Source organism: Chrysochloris asiatica, unplaced genomic scaffold (assembly GCF_000296735.1).
Source record: "Chrysochloris asiatica unplaced genomic scaffold, ChrAsi1.0 scaffold00177, whole genome shotgun sequence".
Classification (NCBI taxonomy): domain Eukaryota; kingdom Metazoa; phylum Chordata; class Mammalia; order Afrosoricida; family Chrysochloridae; genus Chrysochloris; species Chrysochloris asiatica.
In genome coordinates this window covers 2,788,479-2,797,279 of record NW_006408695.1, presented here as the reverse complement: position 1 = coordinate 2,797,279, position 8,801 = coordinate 2,788,479, and the positions used below count along the sequence as shown (strand labels likewise).

At 40.3% G+C, this 8,801-nt stretch overlaps 1 protein-coding gene across 1 annotated transcript in view; it reads right to left on the bottom strand.

The window, feature by feature from the left end:
• Nucleotides 1-8,801, bottom strand: part of LEPREL1 (leprecan-like 1) — a 52,320-nt gene that overhangs the window by 10,157 nt on the left and 33,362 nt on the right. The window lies entirely within an intron of this gene.

Genomic DNA, 8,801 nt, shown 5'->3' with positions numbered 1-8,801 from the left:
GTTTTTTTATGCTTTCTGAATGCCTCCAGGTAGATGTGATCAGGAAATGGGCTTCCCTTTTCACTCTTCTTCCTGAGAAGTTTCAAGATACCACTGCTGGTCGTTTTGATGTAACTTAGGATTTAATTTTCGGCGTATTTCCTCTTTTGTCTGCTTGTCCCACTCCACAATCCCCGTTCAGGACTTGTTTCTAGTTGGGAACAGTTCAGGGCTGGCTGTGGCCATTTGGTTTTAATTGGAAACTGTCTCTTTAAATTTCGAGGAGATCTGTGAGCATGCGTAATAGAACCCTACGAGGGTGGGGCTGGGGTGCCCTCTAGCTCATGCACCCTATAGTCACCAGAATGAAGGTGCGCAGACAGCAAGGGACCAATGAACAGCTACCAAAAGAGAAGAATGTCCACACCTTTATCTCAGTGGTTCCACCAGGCGTCTGTGGCCGCCCGGATCTTTCCTCCATGTGGTCTCACCCAAGATGGCGGCTCCTGGAGCAGCCTAGCATCCTGGACTAGAAAACAATAGATTTCTTGCTTCTGCCACAAATTCCCCAAGCTGTGAGCCTTCCAACCTTCTAAGTATTCTTTTATATGTGGTTCAGAGTTCTGGGACCATCCCCTGAGCCTGCTTGGTCAGGTAGAATACCTGTTGTTGTTGGCGGAGCTCTCTGCTAGACGTCCACCTGATCCGCCATCTTGTTTGTTCTCTCACCATCCTGACTTTTTAAGGACCATTCTGGCTGTATTTCTTTTAAGACAGATTTGTTTGTTCTTCTGGAAGGCCATGGTAATTTCAATATTATTCTTCAACACTATAACTCAAATGCATCAATTCTCCTATGGTCTTCCATATTCCCTGTTCAACTTTCACATGTATCTGGGACTACTGAAAATATTATGGCTTGGATCAGGTGCACCTTTGTCCTTACACTGACAGCTTTGCTCTTGAACACTTTAAAGTGTGTTTCCAAGACTGAAACTCAAAGGGAATACACAAGCAGGCTTGTAAACTTGCTGGTCGGGGCTGGTCTACTTTTGAGAAGAAGTGGGGGAAAGGCACTAATGAAGGCAAGGGCTGATTTTGACCATGTTCCATAGACTCCTGTCGACCTTGAGCTGAGAGAGACAACAGGAAGGCTGGCTGTTTCAACATTTAGGGATCTTTGGGAACTCCTGAGCCCATGGACATTGACCTAGTCACTGGGGGCTAGAGCTGAGAGTAAAGCTTCCAGCTGACATGAAGTGGGAGAAGGTATGCAAGAACATCCAAACTTGCAGATAGTACCCATTTGACCTGGCTTGGATGGTTTGATAATCAGAACTCAACTAGAGGAAAATAAAAAAAAGTTTGTTACAGGAAGCAAATGTACATTACTACAATTTGATGAACTTGACCTTTGTTTATGTATGTAGTTGCTCAAAATACCAACTGAGAGGGAAGAAATCTTCACGATCAAGCCTACCCCCTCAACACACAGGTTGAAAGGGACAGGCAACTTAGACACTGGCTACCTAAAATGGGGTTATTTATTGGTTCATTGGTGAGGATTTTTGCATTCCTTATATAGAGATGCAACACATACTGAAGGTTGTGGTCTTTGATCTTCATCAGTAAGTATTTTAAGTCCTCTTAATTTCCAGGAAGCATATCGCAGGCTGTTTATGAGTCTTATTGTTGTTGTTGTTATGTGCCATGGAGTCAGTTCTGACTCATAGCGACCCTGTACAGGGTTTCCAAAGCTGTAAATCTTGACAGGAGCAGAAAGCCTTATCTTTGTCCCACGAAACAGCTGGTAGTTTTGAACTGCTGACCTTGCAGTTCGCAGCCTGATTCGTAATCACTATGCTACCAGAGCTCCTTGTTTATGAGTCTTACTCCAATCCTATTGTCACATTCTTCTTCATATAATCCAGTTTCTTGGTTATTTGCTCAGCATATAGATTAAGTATGGTAAACACACACACACACAACACTGACGCACAACTTTCCTGATTTTAAACCATTCAGTATTCCCTTGTTCTGTTCAAATGACTGCTTCTTGGTCTAAGTATAGGTTCCTCATGAGCATAATTAAGTTTTCTGGAATACCTATTTTTCACAATGTTAAACATAGCCTGTCATGATCCACACAGTTGAAAAAGCCTTTGCATTGTCAATAAAGCACAAGTACACGTTTCTGATCTCTGCTTTTTGCCAAGCTGATGTTAACAATGATATCCCTAGTCCTCTTCTAAATCTGGCTGGAATTTCTTGCAGTTCTGTGGCTATGTTCTGCTGCAGCTGTTTTGAATTATCTTCAGCACAATTTTATCTGCAGGTGATATTAATGATATTATTCAATTATTTCTGCATTTGATTGGGTCATCCTTTTTGGAATGGGCACAAATATGGATTCTCTTCCAATTTTCCTAGATTTGTACTTCATGCAATCCATGTTCCAATTATTAATTGATGTTTGCAGCTGTTTCTCCTCATAATGAGTTGTGCTCCATCAGCAAATGAAGGTCCCAAAAGCTATACTCCATTCGCACCATCACAGTCAACTGTACTGTAAGGAGATGGCTCTTCCCCAGTCAGATTTTCAGTGCTTTCCAATCTGAGGGGATTCATCTTACAACACGATATCTGACAATATTCTAGTGTTCACAATATTTTCATTAACTGGAAGTATATCTGACAATGTTCTACTGCTATTCATAAGGTTTTCCATGGCCAAACTTTTAGAAGCAGTCTGCCTCTCTTTCTTCCTAATCTAGCTTAGTCTGGAAGCTCTGCTAAAACCTGTCCACCATGGGTGAATCTGGTGATATTTTTAATACCAGTGGCAGAGCTTCCAGGATCAACACAACATGAAAGTCATACCAATAAAACAAGCGGACAGAGGAGTAGTGGAAATAGATACTAATATGTGAAATTTTAAATGCTTCCCCTCCTGTCATGGCTTGTTGTTAAGTCCCATTTACTCAGTTCCTATTCATAGCAATCCTGTATAGAGTTTCTGAGGAGCGCCTGGTGAGTTTGAACTGCCGATCTTGAGGTTCAAATCAACCTTGAGGTCCAGTGCTTATCCTACAGTGCCATACCAGGACTCCTGTCATGGCTAGTTTATATAATTCAATTAACTAGGCTTCTATAAAGTGCTTTGGTAGTGTAGTGGTTACGAGTCAGGCTGCTGATATCATGGTCAGCAGTTTGGAACTACGAGTTATTCGTGGGAGAAAGATGAGGCTCTCTGCTTCTGTAAAGATTTACAGCCTCAGAAATCCTATAAAAGTTCACTATGAGTCGGAACCGACTCCACGGCACATAACCACCACCACTTCCAGGCTTTCTATAAAGATAAGGCACTAAACTAAATTCAAGCCCTCTTTGGACATTCTTATGACACAGGTGAATACAGAGCAACAAAACAAAAAAATAAGGATGGCATTTCAAGTAAGTATGTGAAATGAGTTATGCAATACACAATTTCAGGACCTAGCAATTATAATAAACTATATATGGATTAAAATTTAAAAGTAAAACACAAAAAAACCTCATTTCAGATGATACATCAGTTTCTAGTGAGTGTTCACTCAGCCATTACTTTAAAGCCTCCCTTCCTGAGAACACAGTCCCCCTTGAGCTGACCATTCCAGGGCCACCAGGGGCTCTGAGGTCACTGACACAATACTTCCATTCTTGTGATCGCTGAAGTGGAGTTGTCTGCTAATACTTCGGAAAAAGAGTGTAGCCAAGGGAAAGGAGATACTGCTGGGGTCATTGAACCAGGGAATTAGATCAAAAGAGTAGCCTCCCTTAGTGGAATGAGCTTAAGCAACTGGATTTCAGGGACTTTGCCACTATCTTTAGAAAAAACATTTAAAGTCTGATGCGTGTATAGTTCATTTTTCTTACTTGAAATATAGCAAAAGTCTACTCAGTCTAGACAGAGATTGAAAAGTAAAGTCAAAGCAAAAAAGTGATTCTAGTCATTCTACTGTTTATTAAGACAAGTTTTATTTTAGCTATTTTCAGAAATGACTTGAGCAGATATATGCCTATTAGAAGAATCTTTGGTTTCCTTATGAATACAATGAGGTGATTATGTTTTTCACTGGAAATTTTGGAAAATTTGTGGAAGTCCCTGGAAGCTACTTAACATGGGTATTTCCTGAAGGCATGACCTACACATGGAAGGGCAAGGGCAGGGGAAGAAGTAAAAAAAAAAAAAAAAATTGAGACCTGAGGAAGTGTGAGTCAGGTGTGTGTGTGTGTGTGTGTGTGTGTGTGTATGTGTGAGTTGTGTATGTGGGGGCTCAGGAGCAAAGAGCTCGTCTTCTGATTATTTTCCTATTAACAATAATTGAGAGTCATTTGCCTTTGCTAAATAGACCTGCTTTTCGTTAGCAGTTTTACCAACATAACTTTTCTAGCTTTACTAGCCACAGCTCCCCTCATTATTATCAATCTGAAAAAAAAATCATTTTGTTGCGTTTCCATATGTTGTTGTTAGTTTCTGTCAAGTCAGTTCCAACCCATGGCGACTCCACATGTGAAGCGTAGCACTGACTGAGCACCACAGGGTTTTCAAGACTGTGTACTTTCTGAAGCAGATACCCAGGGGCCTCTGGGTAGGTTTGAACCACTACCATTTCAGCCAGTAGTTGAGTGGTTAACTGTCCACACTACCTCAAGACTCCCTGAAAGATTACGAAATGGACAAAAAAGCCTTCCTAGTACATGGTGTTTCAAGTTTTTTGGGCTGCTCATTTCTTGATGTTGGTCAGAGCTGACTTAACCACTAATGGTTGCCATTGCTTTAATTATGTCTTTGTAAAAACATCTTTCAACATATTAAGTGTGTTAAAAAACAGGTTTGGGGACAATTTAAAATGTTCTTTCTGATGGAATTAAAAGTATTGAAAGTAGTTTTGAACATAAAGGACTTTGGAAAAGTTAAACAGAAGAAAACATCTGCTGCCTGAAACACATCAGGTTAAGGATTGGTTATAGACCTGTGAGTTAGTTCACAAGGGTCTCTAGGACTAATCTTATCCAATGAGGAGCAATACATGTTGAATATCAGGGACATGGAGGAATAAACCTGGGATGCCAGCCTGCTAAAACTGCATTTCACAGGAGAAAGGTGAGGCTGTCGGCTTCAGTAACCATTATATAAAATCACTACGAGTCAGAATGACAGATGGCAGTGAGTTTTTTTGTTTTTGTTTACTGAGTCAGTCAGGGGTTCTGCTGGTACAATGGCTAAAGTTCTTAGTGCTAACGGAAAGGCTGATGGTTTGAGCTCACCAGCCAATCCACAAGAGAACTATGTGGCATCTGCTTCCATAAAAACTGTTGCCATTTTTGTCAAGTGTCAAGTCAGTTCCAATTTATAGAGCCTTTGTAAGAGATTTCTGAGGATTGGCTGGTGAATGTGAACTGCCGACCTTGTGATTAACAGTCCTGTGCTTATCCTACAGTGCCACACCAGGACTCCTTCTATAAACATTACAGTCTTGAAAACTCTGCGGAGCAGTTCTATTCTGTCCTACAAAGTTGTTAAGAGTAGAAATCGATTCGACCATAGTGATTTGGTATTGGTTTGGTTAGTGAGGCGGTTTCTATTTATGAAATTGTTCCTATGGGAAAATATAATCTGAAGTTTAGATAAATGATTGTAAACGTACTTTAGGAATACATCCCCTTTCAGACAGGATTTAGAGTTTCATGAAGCAAATGGAGCTCATTAAATTTTATCTTCTTCCAACTTGCACAGAAAATCAAAAACCCTCAATCCCCATATTTCACAAATAAATGCTGCTGTTGACAAAAATCTAAGTATATCTTCCAAATAGGAAAAATATTTCCATCTGACTGATGATTTACAGTTGAGTCAGAGAAGCCTTTTTTCTCTGTACTTGTCTTTAATAAACGTAAATTTTCAGCCAACATTCAATTAGTTATATAATTGCCTAGAGTTTTCCAAAGCAAAAAGCTGAGATTATTTCCTTGTGTGGTCCCAAGCTGGGTCATTCCTGTGCTACATTTGCCCCTCCAGAATTAAATCAGGATAAAAAGAAAACTATCAACTTTGTTTCTGTTATTAAGACAGCATATATGTATGTGCATGTATGTGTGTGTGCATGTATGAAAGGAAGTAGTGTTGGTGCATATATTGAGTTGGTTCTGACTCACAGCAACCCTGCATAGGGTTTCCGAGGCTGGCTGTAAATCGTGACGGGAGCAGAAAGCCTCATGTTTCTCCTATGAACTGACTGGCTGATTTGAACTGCTGGCCTTGATGTTACAGGCCCAATTCATAACCCACTATGCTACCAGGGCTCCTTATGGGAAGGAGGTAAGAACTGACTAACCTGAAAAAATTAATTATCTATGTTGTTGTTATTGTAAAGTACTGTCGAGTTGGTCCCGACCCATAGTGACCCTCTATAGAGTTTCTGAGGAGCAGCTGTTGACTTGAATGGCCGACCTTGCAGTTTAAATGGCTTTGCAGTCTGGCGCATTAACCCACAGCTATAGGATGTGTTTTTAAAAAAATGCATTGCTGTTGTTGTGAAGTTCCATCAAGTTGGTTCTGACTCATAGCAACTCTTTACGGGGTTTTCGAGGCACCGCAGGTGAGTTTGAACCACTGACCTCGTGGTTAAAACCAACCTTGTGGTCCAGTGCTTTATCCTACAATGCCACACTAGGACTTCATATTGTGCATTAACCTGAAGTAAAACTTACTTTGAAAGACAAATCTAATCGGAATTGAGGCTGTTAGAATACACACACACACACATACATATATCGATAAATCGATCCCGAATCACAATGACTCTGTATAGTGTTCCCAGTGAGCAGTTGGTGAGTTTGAACTGCCAACCTTGCTATTCAAACAAACCTTGCAGTCCAGAACATTATCCTGCAGAGCCACACCAGGACTCTCTCTCTCTAAATCTGTTTTCCTTTTATTTTCAGGAGAGAATGAGTTCTTAATGCTTATATCTCATACTTTTTTTTTTTTTTTTATTAAGAATTTTGCAGTTTTGTTACAATTACATGATGGCAAGCCTAGTATTGCTAGTAAGCTTTCATTTCATATAAAATGCAATGTCAAGACCTAAACCCACTCCAATCAAGCTGATTCCATCTCATAGCGAGCCCATAGGACAGTAGAACTTTTGATAGAGCTTTCTAAGGCCGTCACTCTTTATAGAAGCAGACGGTCTCATCTTTCATCTTTCTCTCAAGGAGTAGCTGGTGGGTTTGAACCACTGACCATTTTGATTAGCAGCCCAAACTTAATCTACTGTGTCATTAGGGTTCCTTACTTCATACATGCATGGGTTTATTTATGCAACATGTTGAATTAAACATGACTCTGAGATTAGTGAATGGCTGCAGACAGGCTCTCTCAGAAATGCACTTGTCTTAGCTTCATTGTTATTGTTGTTAAATTCCCTGGAGTCAGTTCTGACTCATAGTGACCCTATGTAGGGTTTCCTAGGACCTACTGGTGAGTTTGAATCGCTGACCTTGCAGTTCAAACAGACCTTGCAGTCCAGCGCATTATCCTGCAGCGCCACACCAGGACTCCTTAAGTGCTGGTCAGTTGGTTTCTGAGGCTGTACATCTTTATGGGAGCAGAAAGCCTCTTTCTCCCACAGAGCGGCTGATGGGTTTGAACTGTCGACCTTGTGGTTCACAGTCCATTGCTTATCCTACAGTGCCACACCAGAACTCCTTCATAAAGATTATAGCCTTGGAAACAATGTGGGGCAATTGTATCCTGTCTTCAACCTTGTTGTTAAGTACCGTGGAGTCGGTTCCGATTCATAGTGACCCTGCACAGGGTATACGAGGCTATAAATCTTTATGGGAGCAGAACGTCTCATCTTTCTCCCATGGAACCGCTGGCAGTTTCGAACTGCCGACTTTGAGGACAGCAGCCCCGATTCGTAACCACTACTGGGTCTTTATAAGTCAGAAGAGACTGAAAAGCACTGGGTTTTGGTTGCGTTCAAATATTAAGGGTTTCCAGATTTGGCCACCAGAGGGAGTAAAAGCAAAGAAATCTTTTCAACCACCTTTCAGATGACCTTGCCCTGTGAGATGCTAATAGAGCCCAGAAATCAAATGCTTTCTGCATAAGAATTCCTCATAAAGTGAGTATCATGTATAGGGATTTGAAACACTCACCCATGCATAGTTTTCCAAATCTTGATGCATCATAATATCTCCCACATTACTATTGAAGCTATTTACAAAAAGGAGTGTGTTGTATCATGACCTCTTTAGCATGTCATTGCATTAAACCATGAATTAATCTTTATTAGTTATCACAATGTGTCTGAACATGCTTAGTGAGAATCTGAGGATTCTCACTAAATAATAACTGGTTTTTAGATCATTGTCTGCATATCGAGTTATGTGGCTGTTTCACAGTTAAGCAGGAGTACACAATACATGTGGAAAGTCAGGAGATTCTGAACAAGTTATGAAAATTGCTTGTGCTATTTATCACACCTCTCACCCCACCCACAACCAAATATTTAGATTTTGTATGGTAAAAAGAGATATCTCATAATCTATTCACAATCTGATCTCTTCTCAATTGAAAACCTTTTTTTTCTACCAAAGCATGCTGGCTGTCAAGTCTGTAGTGCTAAGTAAACTGGTTTTCCAGTGGTATCATTGGTTGGCTTAGGAAAATGGTACACGGCTTTAACTTTTGATTTTTAATTGTGAAAGTGTGTTTAAAATATCATTAAAAACTACCCAGATTTATTAGATATATTTGCATTAATATGTAT